General features: G+C 35.4%; 1 pseudogene; it reads right to left on the bottom strand.

The window, feature by feature from the left end:
* Nucleotides 1-15,404, bottom strand: part of LOC107723104 (focal adhesion kinase 1-like) — a 55,883-nt pseudogene that overhangs the window by 18,536 nt on the left and 21,943 nt on the right.

Genomic DNA, 15,404 nt, shown 5'->3' with positions numbered 1-15,404 from the left:
GATTCATATATGAATAGATTTTTACGTGCACCTCTAGTTTTCTCTTCCTCTTCTCTAAAGCAGCGCAGGCCTCGCCCCCTTTGCTGCCTTTTCCCGAGGGTGGGGTTTATCTGGGTTTGTGATGTCACGAACCCGGGAAGTAACTTGTTGTAGTCCCTACCAGCCGTTTTTGTAGGCATTAAACTGCCAGAATTTTAAAAGACGATATCTCCGCTTGCATTGATCTTTCAGCTTCGTAACTTTGCAGATATTGTTTATGCTCAAACAGCAACATTACACACTAACGTTAAAAAAAGTGAAATCGCAATCAACCACCCCTTTAACAAATATTTATAATAATATTAACAAAATTGAAACGTGTCATAAGCTTGGGCTTAACAGCTCTTAACGATTAAAAACATTTTAAACCAAGCTTAACAACTCTTGAGAAAAAAAATTTTAAAAGCAAAATCTGGCTTCACAAATCTTAAAAACATTACTTTAAAAACAGTGAAAAGTCATGAGGCTTGGGCTAGACAGGCCTTATACAATAAATCATTCTTGATTTAAAAAAATAATAATAACAAAACTGAAATCTATCAAAACAACTCTTGATGATTACATTTTTTCCTAACCAAAAATGTAAGAAACCAAATGATGACATTATAATTAAAAGTTTTCTAAATGAAACAAAAGTTAAATCCAAATTTGTTATGGAAAGGTTGTACTTAACAGCTCTAGGTTGGACTTAATGATTAACAATATTTGTGGGGGGGGAAAAAAACCTTAACACATACAGAATCTATGAAATAACTATCGAGCCCCAGACTCAGACAAATCACATGAGTCTAGCATCCTCTGTCTGACTGTCTGTGATTGACAGCCTATCTGCACCTTCTCACCCTCATTTCACCTTCTCACCCTCAACTTTACTGGGCTACTATACTCAGCTGAGGGCCTCTCCATTAAAAGAAAGTGACTGCTTTTACTGTGTGATTGTGACACAACAATCACACCTAATTCAGTACATGTGTTGCAGTGTCTATATACTCTAGTTAATTACACCTGAACTAGCTAATCAAGGTCTTACTAGGTATACTTGAAACTTCCAGGCAGGTGTGTTGATGCAAGCTGGACTTAAACTCTGCAGGATACCGGCCTGAGTTTGGTGACCCCTACCCTAGAATCAAATACCAAACATCTCAACATACATAGAAGTTCAGACACACAAAATACTTCTTCAGTCTAGTGGTCGACCGATATATCGCCAAGGCCGATATATCGGCCGATATTTGGCATTTTTCAATTTTTTCTGTTTGGCCGATGTGTTCGAGGCGGGACTTTTGTTTTGACGGCGCGCCTGACTTTTATTTTGACTTTAATATTATTAGTAATAGAAAGGCAAACATTATAATACTTTCTCGTTTGCCTTCAGCAAATACGCATTTATATAATTTAAACAAATCTTTGAATGACTAATGAACATTTAATTTCACAAACCTTGCAGACTTAGTCGAATCTAGTTGAGATCTTGTGAAGTGTGCATTTGTATCCTGCATGTCCTCCGTGTTCTCTGTGTGACGATCGGTCCGTGCGAATTGAATGCGAACAGGTGGAGAGTTCAGCTTCATTGAGACGTGCGGTCGACAAACTTTAAACTCGTGATTTCAAATTATGATAGCTTCATGCTTTTGCCCAATGTCATATTCATGTCATTTTCATTGTGTGCTGTATGTAAAATGAGTGTTACCTTGGCTTTATTTGAAAAAAAAATAAAAAAAGATTCCCAATGCACACAAACTTCCCAGAATACTGAGTGCCAATTTGGTTACAGTGTTTACTTCCTTTTCAATTAGATTTTTATTAAATATTTATTTGTGAAAAATACTTTGTCTTCTAAAGTGTATATATGATTATTTTACACAATTATTTTTATAAATGATTTCAAATTTCTTAAATATTAATTAAAATAAATAAAATTATATCGGCTTTATATCGGCCATCCTGCTTTCCAAGATATCGGCATCGGCTGTCAAAAAACCCATATCGGTTGACCACTACTTCAGTCACTGACTCAAACTATTTAGTGCAAAGACAAACATAATGATTCATTCCTCAAGCTGTTTGGACTAGACTTTCTTTCTGCAACCGTTGACAAAGACTTCTGAGGAACAGACAATGGACTTAATAGAGATTAAGCATCCTGTGTGTCAAAACCATGTGATTTCATTACATTTCATAATGCTCACTTCTCAGTGTTCACTGATGTAATAACCTTAAGAGATACTTCTGAAGAAGCTGCATAAACTTTATTTATGTTTTATACCAACATCTGTTTAGCCATCACAAATGTGACGCTATTTTAAAACAATCCCCATCAACACTGACCCTGAGATGACTTCATAAAGACTATAAATCAACTAATCATAGACCTCAAGAATACAGAAGCTAATTTCCTTATCATTAACAACAGGATATTGACTGAACATCTGCTCCGATGCCTTTATCACTAGTTATGGCAGTAATTTGGCTTTACAAATGCTGTTAACAGTGTACATATTTACAAGGTCTCCTAGAAACAGACGTTCTACAATTTAATTTACTGCTAATTTAATGAGGGTAGAGAAAGGGATCTGAATTTTCCAATACGCATTTTTAAAAAATTCACTCCATCCAAGATACCTAAAAAGGAATTAATTTTAAACGTAAGATGCAACATAACATATCTTCCCCAATCTGGATATCTGGGACATCTGTGTATAACATGAGATCTTGGAAACATTTAGTGCTGTCAAATCAGATTTTTAACAAATAGAAAACTTGGATGTTTTTGCTGAAGGCAGACAAGATTCCTCAGATTATTAGGGATTTAGGTATTTGATGGCCTGTCAGAGAACAGCTCGTTTTTTTTCTTTTCTTTCCCATTTCCATTAGTGTTTACGGGAACTGACTGCATGTGTGGACATGAACAGACATTTGGGAACTCAACACTATTGTATCATGAAGGATGCAGGGAGTGTGTGTGTCTGTATGTGTGCACGCCTGAAAGGGTTAGAGATAAAAACCTGAGGAAAAAAGAAGAAGAGTAGGAATTTTCTCATAGTGGATATTATGAAATCAGGTCCAGACAGGAAGTGTCATAGACATGCAGAGGGCGAATCAAGGCTTAATGGAAGTAAACTTCCTCTAAAATGTCTTTCGGAGTATTTACACTAACATATACACTACCATTCAAAAGTCTGGGATCACTATAAGATTTATTGACATTTAATAATGTTTAAATATTATTACAATTTATAAAAACAAACAGTTTTCTGTTCAAAAGAACTGCTTTTATTTGAAATAGAAATCTTTGTAAAATTCTAAATGTTTTTACTGTCACTCTTGATCAATTTATTAAAGTAATGAAATTAAGCATACATTTCCCCCCAAAAAAATAAGTCTTACTGACTCCAAACATTTTAAAGGTAGTGTATACAGTATGTGCATGGGGAGTTTTTTTTATTTTATAAATCCTCCAACTACAAGAGTAACAAATAAAATAGCACTAATTCTAATGAACATGTTCAGTAAACATTTGTTGTAAATAATGTTAAGAATCTAACAGTAAAGAGTACAATACGAATAGAAAAATATTTGTGAATAGAAAGTAAAACATAAATATAAACCAAATGTAACAACAGCAACTAAATATTTCACCTCCCCATTCAAACTGTATTAGTGTGCATCAGCTTGACTTCACATAAAGCTCTTGAATCCTGAAATTAAGAAAATGTGAAAGGGAGTGCACATATGGATATGGACAACTTACATGAAACCATAACAACCATGGTAAATGTACAGAATCTTTATAATATACACAAAGCTAAGTACAGGGACTATAAAGCCCTAAACCAGATTAATAAATGATACCTGGACTTGGAAGCAAGCCAGAGTTTTGCTGTCAAATGCCTGTAAAATGCTCTTCAGGTCAAAAATGCTCAGTCCTTTGCATTTAACTCAGTCAAGTGTGGGTGTGTGTTGGGCTGAATCTTTATCTGCTGTACAAGACCAGCAATCTTTAAGCACAATCACTGTAGTCAGACAGTCATTTATGCTAGCATTACAGTGCCCTCTACTGCTATTAGGCAGATTCATTTACTGTGGTCATGAGACTCTAAACCAGGAGGGTGAATGTAAGTGTGGAAATGACCACTAGCAACCTATGTGGAATTGGAAAAAGATATGCTGAAAAATACCAAGCTTTACACATGCAAAAAAATTAATAAATTCAAAATCATCACCTTTAAAATCCAAATGCTGTGCATAGTGAGCGGATCAGAATTTGAAGCTCGACAAAGTCAAGTGGACTGACCTTAGCTGGCCTTTGAGCTCGGTGAATCGTGGTCGTTTGCTGGGGTCATACGCCCAGCACTTGGTCATCAGGCTGTAGAGGGTTGGTGGGCAGTTGAGCGGCATAGCCAGACGCTCGCCGTTCTCAATTCGGCCTATCACATCGTTATTCTTCACGCCTTGAAACGGCTTTACTCCGTACATCAGTATCTCCCACATACACACCCCTAAAACACAAACTGAGGTTAGATACACATGAAGACAAATGCAAGATTCCACCTCTGATGAAACTCAACTTTAGCACTAATTAAAGACACTATTAATTAAACTGTCACTGCACACACAGAATGGAAATATTCTAATTCTTCTCGACTAAAAACTCTCTTTACACAGTTTCGAAAAAGTTTAGATGATCCAAATGCACTGCATGTATAATGCTAATGGTGACTTTGCATTGTCTGAACATGCACAATGATGACTTTCTGATTCTGACAGAGGAATTCACAGCAGTAAAACACACAGACACACACTCTCTTACCAAACATCCACACGTCGCTGGCTGAGGTAAAACGTCTGAAGTTTATTGACTCTGGCGCCATCCATTTAATAGGCAGTTTTCCTTTAGAGGCTGTGAAGAGAGAGAGAAAGAGACAATGAGTGTGAATGAGAATGAGTGGAGGACTGTACATTCAGTCAGGTGTAAAAGTTCGTTCATACCAAGAACGATAACGATAATTAAATCTATATTAGCATTCAAACCATGATAACACCCTTTTTATTTTAAGCACAACTATGGTTTATGAACATAATTGTAGTACACTTTAAAGTGGGAAGGATTTAGATTGGCTGTCAATGCTTTTGTTGTTCATCAGATGATAAAAATTAAAAAATGACTCAGAAAGTAGCTTGACATTATCCATTTAATTTAATTTTCATATTTAATTTACTATATTATACTGAATGTTTCACATTCAGAAGCGAACATGTTTTTGTGTGGGCTTTCTGATCTGTACTGAAGAAGATACATTAATACCTTTATAATAAGAGCTGTCCTCCATGTATCTAGACAAACCAAAGTCTCCCAGCTTCACACAGTCCACTGAAGATACCAGAACGTTCCGTGCTGCAATGTCCCTGAAAAAAAGAAAGGTTACTTTAGAAAATGCTGAGTAGACATCTATAAGAGTTGTTCTTTCCACCTTATTTCCATAATAAATATGCATGCAGAAGTGCTACCAGATGGGGATTCAGTCTGCAGAAACGTTCAACAGGAAGTGGGTGCCGTTCATTATCAATTATGATGGCTTGGACGATGTGGACACTTACCTGTGTACAAAGCGTTTGCTCTCCAGGTACGCAAGAGCTGTGCTGAGCTGGTAAGAAAACAGGATGAGTGAGAAGTTCTTCACTGTGAGTGAAGAAGACAAAAAGTTCGCAATTTGTAATACGTGTAGGGCCAAAGTAATCGAAGGGGGAACCACAGGACTTGATTAACGTTTGTCTGGGACACGTAGATTTTTTTAAAGGGGCAAGTGAGAGAGAATTTTACTTGCCCGACCATACAAGAAGCTTGATTAAAACGTACAGTTTACAGTACAGTACAGTTTGCCTCGTTTCTGAATGAATCAGCCGTTTAAACAAATCGGTTGAATCAATGACTAAATGACTCACTCATTAAAACAGTCATTTGCCTCCACCTACTGGTGGTTTGGTTTCATTTTTAAAAGCATCATTTAATTTTTCCCAACATTTTTTATTTGTATGTTCAAAAAATATTTAAAACATTAATCTTATAAATTATATATGAATTTGCAATTTTGCGGTGTAAATGCATTTATGGCACCTCGGCTTCATCAAACAGAAAAAAATCGGAAATCGGAATCGGCCAAGAAAATTGCAATCGGTGCATCTCTAATATATATATATATATATATATATATATATATATAATGACAAACTGGAGCATCTTAACTTTAAGGTATTATTTTACAAAGATTTGAATTTAATAAGATTTGAATTTGTGTTACATTTTTTGATGTTTTTGTCTTATGATTTATTTTTTTTTGACCCGAAGTGTCAACAGCAAGCCGCCCATCTTTTATCGGATCACCTGAGACAGATATCGACACCAGGCGTAAACATGGTCTTACGTCAGTGGTTTCTCAACCAGGAGTCCGGGGCCCACTTGGGGGCCTCATCAAACTTAATTTTAAGCCCCTTTAAGTCTTAAAATTATTTACATTTAGTTATATTAACAATTTTAATTAAAATGCTAAAAAAAAAAACACTAAAATGAAAATGTACAACTGACATATTTTGAGTTAATTAATTTTATCACAACTGAAGTCCCAGAGGTTCATATCAGCTTAGATAGGAGGGTCTTTGAATATTGTCTTGGGCCTTGGAGTTAAAAACTGGTTCAACTGGTTTATGTTGATGCAGGGCCCCTGCTAAAACTAAATCAGACCTTTATTTAGCTATTTATCAGGTAATAGTTTTCCATCTGAAGGCCCTATGCGCACAGAGCGTCTCAGTTGGATTGAATCATCGGAGACGTGCAATGACAAACAGCCATCGCAAGCAATCATCTTTACTACGCATTTATGGCTGATTTATGAGACAAGCAGTCATGATAGATTCCTCCAGCCTTAACCCGGCTGCCATCTTTGTGAATAACTTGAGTTTAATAGGTTTAATATCAAGTCACATTCCTTTGAAGATTTAAGACGTGTTCAATCCCCTCCCTCAAACCCAAATCAAACTGTTGCACATAACCTAGATTACCTGCCATCAGAAAAAACCCACCTCCCCCAGCGTGCACAGCTCCATGATGATCCACACTGGGTTTTCTGTAATGACGCCAATCAGCTTTACAATATGTGGGTGATCGAACTGTCGCATGGTCACTGCAGGAACATACAGAGACAAAATTAGTCCAACATCAGGGTTCTGACTTTTTCCAGCAAAGACAAATAATTGTTACAAATGATATTTATTTCAAATAAATGCTGTTCTCTTGAATTTTCTATTAATGAAAGAATCTTGGGGGAAAATGTATCACGGTTTTCCCAAAAAATATTAAGCAGCACAACGGTTTTCAACACTGATAATAAGTAATGTTTCTTGAGCACCAAATTAGAATAATTATTAGAATAATTTCTGACACTAAATACTGGAGAAAATGCTAGCTGCTGAAAATTCAGCTGTCACCAAAGAAATAAATTGCATTTAAAAAAAATTAAGAAAACAGTTATTTAAAACTGTAATAAAATGTAACAATATTACTGTTTTACTGTATTTTTTGATCAAATAAATGTAGCCTTGGTGAGCATGAGAGACTTCATGAGAGACTTTGAAAACATTAAGAAATCTTGTCGACCCCAAATGGAAGAACTCAAAGTATAATGGAAGTATAATATATTATTCTCATAGTATGTATAAAAATGTCACAACTTCTTGTTTACAATAAAATCTGAGTCCTGAAACAAAACCAGTGTGAAACCTGGTGATACAGTGGGTATAGAAAACAATCACCCCCTATAAAATAATCACATTTTGTTGCTTTGCAGCCTGAAATGAAATGTTAGCTTTCACTTGGATGTTATAAATTGCACTGAGTAAATACAGCTGGATAAAACAAAAATTGTGTCTGTCTTCATTTCAGGCTGCAAAGCAACAAAATATGATTATTTTAAAGAGCGGTGATTCTTTTCTATACCCACTGTATCTGCATTTTTCAAAAGGCTGCAGTTTTCAGCACTTGTGATTTTTCCAATTGTGGGATGTGCATCATGTGTATCTAAATCAGGCAAAATAACTGAATTATACAGTTACGTCAAATTATCTGTGAAGGATCTAAAAGCTGTAGTAAAAACATCATGTCCTGTTTATTAGTGTCTGACCTTTTCTTCACTATCACTCTCACACACATACCAGCACCTGTTCGGGTGTACAAAAGCCAACAGCTGTGCTCTTACAAACTCCACATCCTGAAAATGTTTGGAGTTTCGGCACCAACTAACCAAAACATTCCTCTCAATTACAGTGATGGAATGCTGATGGACGCAGCCATGGGAATGACGCAGACATGCAGTGCTGTTACAGGCTGCTGGGTATCAGTGATTTGACACTCACAGGCCTCCTGGAGAAATTTCTCTCGAACACTGTCCGAGGTGCAATTCTTACACGTCTTTATCGCCACAGAAAGAGCTGGGTTCTCCTGACAGCACAAAAGAAAGAAAAAGCATTTTTATAACCGTTTCCGTAAAGCTTTCAGATTAGTACAACATTAGTATTTCTTGCAAAGTCATTTCTGATCATCATCATACAACTGAGTAATTCATACTTTAATATAGATTAAATAAACATTTAAAAAAAATTAATTAATATGTTTATTCAATAAGGATGCATTCAATCAAAAGTGATAGTAAAGACTTTTACATTGTTACAAAAAAAAAAAAAAAAATTTTTAAATGCTGTTCTTTTCAATACTAAAGTCTGGAGTAATTGCTGCTGAAAATTCAGCTTTGCCATCACAGAAATGAATTGCATTTTAAAATATATTAATATTGAAAACTAAATTGTAATATATTTCCCAATACTACCGTTTTACTGTATTTCTGATCAAATAAATGCAGCCTTGGTGAGCATAATAGACTTCTTTTGAACAGTAGCATAAATAAATAAGTTATATACAAGTTAAATAATTTAATAAAATGTAATTAAAAAAAAAAGTCATTTATACCGGACATATGTAAATCCCTTGATGGACATCTCCAAACTGGCCCTCTCCGATACAGCGTCCCAGCTCAATTCTATCTCTTTGGATCTCATAGTCCCTGGCTGAAAGACAAAATGGACACATTCAACAAACACTTAAAAATACCACTTCATAAATTATTATCTCAAGCCACTTTCCACCATGTACTCAGAAAAAGAAAAGACACCATGCAATTCTTCAGTCTGTCTGTATCAGTACATATACAGTACGCTTTTCAATATAGAATCCATCCCATACATGCCATACCAACCCAATTATCAATCAAAAATGCATACAAGACTCAGTAAAGAAATTATACTAATGGTTCTTCATTAAAGGGACCGTTCACCAAAAAAAGAAAATTCTTTCATCATTTAATCACACTCAAGTTGCTCCAAACCATGTGTGAATTTCTTTCTTCTACTGAGAACAAAAAAGAATGTGGGAAACCAAACAGTTTTTGGTTCCCATTTACAGTACTTCCATAGTACTTTCTTCCATACTATGGAAGTCAATGGGGATGAGCAACTGTTTGTTACTGATGGTCTTCAAACTATCTTCTTTTATGTTCCTGTGGCTCAGTGGTAGAGCATTGCGTTAGCAGCGCAAAAGGTCGTGGGTTCGATTCCCAGGGAACACACATACTGGTAAAAAATGTATAGCCTGAATGCACTGTAAGTCGCTTTGGATAAAAGTGTCTGCTAAATGCATAAATAAATAAAAAAACAATAAAAAAAAAACTATGTTCAACGGAAGGAGGACATTTTTACAGGTTTGGAACAACTTGAGTTTCAGCAAATAATGATATAATTCTCATTTTTGGATGAACTATCCCTTTAAGAAGAACAAATCAATAATCACTTGAACAAGCCCTTTGAACATCCATATGTAAAAGTGTCAAAGCCAGTTCGGAGCACCTTCAGTGGAACATGAAGATGTCAGTTAGCATTCTGCATATGTGTATAAAACCAAAAAAACAATTATTTCTGTTTACAACATCAGTAAATGAAGAAAGATATAAAGATTCAACCACAAGAAACACAAATGGGCAAAGCAAAAGCAACACACAGGCCCCACCGTCACACATGAAGTCTCAAGCATGTGGAGAAAAGGGAATGAAAACAGCAGGAGAAACAGCTTTACCTTCATCTAGTCCATAATATTCTGTTGTGCCAATAACGAGAGAAAACAAAGTGGCAAATATAACACTGAATAACATTAAGGTCACCATTAACTGAGAATTATTTCCTTTTATAATAGGACATTTTTATTAATAAAAGCAATGTTTACAAAATCCAAACAAATCTTGTTATTAAGGCCCAGTAATTTTAACACTTATATGTTCATTTCATAGTTGTGAGCAACTTATTTAATATTAAACAGCATAATGTCCTTAAAAACAATACTGCTTGTGGAGCAAATTGGTAAATAAAAAATAATATCCTGTGTAGCAGTGAAATCTGTATTACAGGGGTAAAAACTTTTTTAATTTGATAAAAAAATTAATGTATTTAAAACATTAAAAGGCACATGAAATATAAAATATTTAAAATACAAATCAAACCTTTAATAATAAAACTTACAATTTTATTGATATATCAATATTATTTCAATAACATGAAATGCCACAAGAATGTTAGATAAATGTATGAACAATATCTTATTTCAGGTATACAAAAAAAAAAGAAGTAAAATTGTAATAAAGAAATATCTAATAAAATGTACATTTTAAATTACTGTAACTTAACCCTAAAAATGCTTTACTATAAAAAATGTTGTTCCAGTAAAAGACGATTTCAGATTACAAACGTACAAGAATATTAATAAAAAATATATTAAATAAATTGATCAAATAAGGTAAATGTTCTCCAAGACATGGCACAACAATAGTGCACAAGCTCAGGTTCAAGTCTTTGCAGCGACAAGACTTTCTTTCCAATAATTTGCTAAATAATTTACCCAAAATAACAACATGACAAAGCTAAATGATTGTTCCATTTATAAAATGGACATTTTACATCATATCCATTTCATGTCTTTCTCATGTGTCCATTAAGCACATGGCACAGCATCCATGTGCCCAGTGCTGGTCAATGAATGGAATTAGTTCTATTATTACTTTACAATACAGCTTCCTCTACTCAAGCCCACACTAAGCAAATGATGTTTGACTGAGACCCAAGCGCACAGAAAGGAAGAGACAAAACTGAACACCGTGTTACTCTAGAGTTCAGTTTCAGACCTAAACGAACAGCTAAGCAGAAAGCGACACTGACTCAAGCAGCTATAAACGTCTCAAGAGCTTCTGCGTCTGTGATGCCAAACAGTGTGTTCAAAAGTCAGGTAGATAATAGGAAGTAGGTTAGGAAAATGTGTAGAGTGATATATTTGCTTTAGAGGATGCTTTTAGAATATTGAACAGCTGAACTAATGAATACAAGGGTGTCGTGTAGAAGAACCCCTTTATCTTCCAGATTTAAAGACTTCAAGTCATTTAAGACATACTGAAATATTGAAATATTCACTGTATACAATTCAAAATGATCTAATTTTTGCTTGTACAATCAGTGTTACAGTGATTTTAAGCCAAAGCACCATAATACTGGTCTGAGATCAGTTTGAACCCGTGATACTCACTGGAAGGCATGGTGTATGTGTCCTCTTCGTCTATGATCTCAGCGTAGTCGTCTGTTTCTGAAAAGGGAAAACAGTATTTTAAGTCCAAATGTTCCCACGTCTTCTCATCTCCGGCTCTCACACACTCTTAGGTAATTACACATGTCGTCTCTTCCCCATTAACGCTGCAGTGCTAAGTTTAAAAGTGTTTCTGTGTCTATGTATTCTGCAGGAGCTTGAGTTGGCTTCGATCACATCCACACAGCTGTGATATCTGAGTGTGTTTAAAGAGCGAGTACATCTGGCTGAGAGGGGGAACTTTCTGTCCGAAGCATTAGTATCATTGGGGAAAAGCAGATGAACTCATGGGTAATTTGACAGCTTTTGTGTCTGTCCTGTCTGGTTTTAAGGAAAACATTTTTGTCAAATATTCTCTATGCTGCAATGCGGCAAAAGCCAACAGATTTTGACAGCTCATATTGACTGTCAGTGAAGTCCCATGAGTGGAATGCTGAGAGCAAACACTTTGCCCTTACTGTGAGAGAAAGGGATGTGTGTTTTCAGTAGATAAAGTCTCCAACGTGGCAAAGCCGACTAGTTTTACCAGATCAAAACATCAAATTCCATTGTAAGCTACTGCTGCGAGAGATCACAGATACACACCTAGGTATTTTGTTTTTCTTGAGTTCACAGGGCTGAAACATGCGAACTGAATGCACTTAAACTGTGCTATCAAAGAGAAAAACATTGAAGCAAGCAACTGTTCACATTTCTTCTGAGGTTTCAGAAAACAGTTCTTCTAGAGGGAGAAACTTCAGCTCACTTTGATTTATACTTAACATTCTTTTTGCACTCATTTCTGAGAAATAAATCTTGTGTTGAGTTAGTGTTCAATTGCATGAAGCAATTCACTTGAAGCAATATGACTGGTCAATATAGCTAAAAAATTAATTCATCTTAAATATAACTATAACATAATAATACAATGATTAAAATATATTCAAACTGATATTTTTTAGCCTTTTGGTGATATTTAATATACATGTTGCTTTAAAAGGCATGTTTTCCAACTTGTTTTTCAATTTTAAAATATCATTAAGACTTTTCAATTATATTTATAAAAATAAAGTAATTAACTATACTATCCTACCTATAAATATGTTTCAATACAACATTTTATTGTAAGTATTAAAAAACCATGTAGAGACTTTTGTGAACATTTCTGAGAGATGGAGCAAATCAGTTTTTAACTGATTCAGAGAAAAAAAAATCTAAAGCAATTTTTGCAACTGAAATTTACATTTTTGAATTTAAATTTAAAAGTTATTCTCAAGTCACAAGATAAAGACGGAATCTAATACTAAAACTAGTGCCTATAGGAAACTTAAATGTGCATTAGAATAATTGGGATATTCACACTGTTGTATTTTATCACCCAGAAAATCACTGCTGAAAATCACAAGATGACTCAAGATCATATATTGTGAATATTCAATAACTTGCCCCGCTCAAGCAATAAGACATATTAAAATTGGACTTTACCATCCCCACCAATATCATCTGTGGATCCAATCAGCATGCAAAAGAATTAAAAGAGAGACAGAGAGAAAGAGAAAGCATTAGATTAATGTCTTTATCAAAAGACATTACTGAGGAGAGGCAACAGAACGAAAGAGTATTTCATGGCTGTTACACAATGCAATAAAACAAAGCCCCAAACCATTATTATTAACAAAAAGATCTTGAAAATTTGCATTCTCATTCTTTAGGTTATATTAAAAACACATGCACTATCAAGGTGGGGACTTTCCAGTGACTTTAGCTACTGTTACTACACTGAGCTAATGATATTTTCTATCCTCTAAACCTCACACAACCTTTTTGCATTTTTATTAAGACATTATTTAGTACTTTCATTAAGCCATTTTCCTTGTGGGGACCATTGACCCATGTAATTTAGATGACTTCAGGTTTAACGATCCTTGTGGGGACATTCAGTCCCCATAATGCAAGCAAAACATGTCTTACACACACACAACAGTAAACTGCAACAGGGTTTGAGAGTATTTTAGAATTACAGGGCTGAGCAGCATTTTAGAAACAAAGCAACAGACATTCATTTCGACTAGCACAACAGCTCAGAATTAAGCGTAGAAAACATCAGAGGGCTACACAACATGGTTGGAATTAGTTAAGGGTTAAGTTCATTATCAATGATAATGTCCTTTTAGATGAGTCTTACCTGAAATGGAGATGGCTTTGGCCCGGACTCCTTGCAATCTTTTCTCATGGTTTGCCGATCTGTGAGACAAAGGTTGAAGAAGATGAATCGTGTACATTTTCAATCAAACTTAATCACAGCCACTGAGCTGGTCTGTTCCATTAGCGTGTGCGGGGGATGGCATAACAGATGGGCACTACCACAGTCACGTTAATGGGAGCTGGGCTGCGGGTCACATTAGTTGAGGGTACACTGAGAGATTCCACATGTCTGAGCCAAAGAGGCCAAAAGAGCAAGAACAGGGCGAACTGAATCGATCTAATGAAAAATTGTTGGAAAAGGGAAGGATACCTGAGGGTCGGAGTTTTGCAACTTACTTTGGAGCTTTTGGGATAGATGGAAGAGCTCTCTCTCCTTCTGTTGACAAACATTGAGAAATAAAATTTAGAAGAGGAAAAAACCCCCCAGTAAAATAGTGAAATATTAACATTTAAAATAGTTGTTTTTTATCTACATATATTTTAATTTAGCAAAGCTGACTTTTCAGCAGCCATTACTCCAGTCTTCAGTGTCACATGATCCCTCAGAAATCATTCTGATATGCTGATTTAGTGTTCAAGTTGAAAACGTATGTGCTGCTTAATATTTTGCTTGAAATCATGTTCTTTTGAAACACTTTTTCAGGATTCTTTGTTGAACATAAGGTTAAAAAAACAGCAATTATTTCAAATGGAAATCTTTTGTAACATAAATGTCTTTCCTGTCACTTCTGATCAATTTCATGCGCTTTCCTGAATAAATATTTATATTTGTGTGCGTGTTGTGGTCTCACCTTTCTGTACACGGACAATAAACGATGAAAAAGTTCCGTTAACAAGTCTACAGTAACCATCAATGAGATCGGCCATGTTCTCCGCTGTGTTCAGTGCTGTAGTTGTTACTGTCAGAGGCTTTAACAAGAACACACAGGTCCCAAACTGCACCATATCCATGTATAAAAACCACACAAGACGAAATGATACACTGAAAAAAGTGTGTGGATGTTACCTCAGGTGCTCCAGCCACGTCTAACTGCAGCATTCCCTTCCTGTCTCGCTCCTCGAACTGGATACTCTGCACTTGTGTGAAGTTAGCGAGGTGTGTTGGCTACAAAGAAACAGATACAGACATTAGATTCACTATCCAACTGTCTATCAATCCATCGGACTGTACACTACTTACGTTTGAGCCTTTGTCTGTCAAATAACTGATGCCCTCCTCGGGTCCGATGGCCAACTCCACTGATATCACCCAGCTCGACTATCACACACAACAGCAGACACATTCAACTCAAACACTTCATGAAACACACACAAACTGGTAAATACAATGCAAATTGATTTTCTCCTCCCAGTGATGAATAATTACTTATGAGCACTATTTTTTAAAAAGAAATGAACTAAAACTACAGTGTAGGAATATATTGAGAAACGATGGAGAAATTCTTCATCTTTCAGC

The sequence above is a fragment of the Sinocyclocheilus rhinocerous genome, unplaced genomic scaffold (assembly GCF_001515625.1).
Source record: "Sinocyclocheilus rhinocerous isolate Xijiao unplaced genomic scaffold, SAMN03320098_v1.1 scaffold5110, whole genome shotgun sequence".
NCBI classification, from domain to species: Eukaryota; Metazoa; Chordata; class Actinopteri; order Cypriniformes; family Cyprinidae; genus Sinocyclocheilus; species Sinocyclocheilus rhinocerous.
The sequence above is the reverse complement of the archived record's forward strand: the minus strand, read 5'-3'. Positions and strand labels throughout refer to the sequence as shown.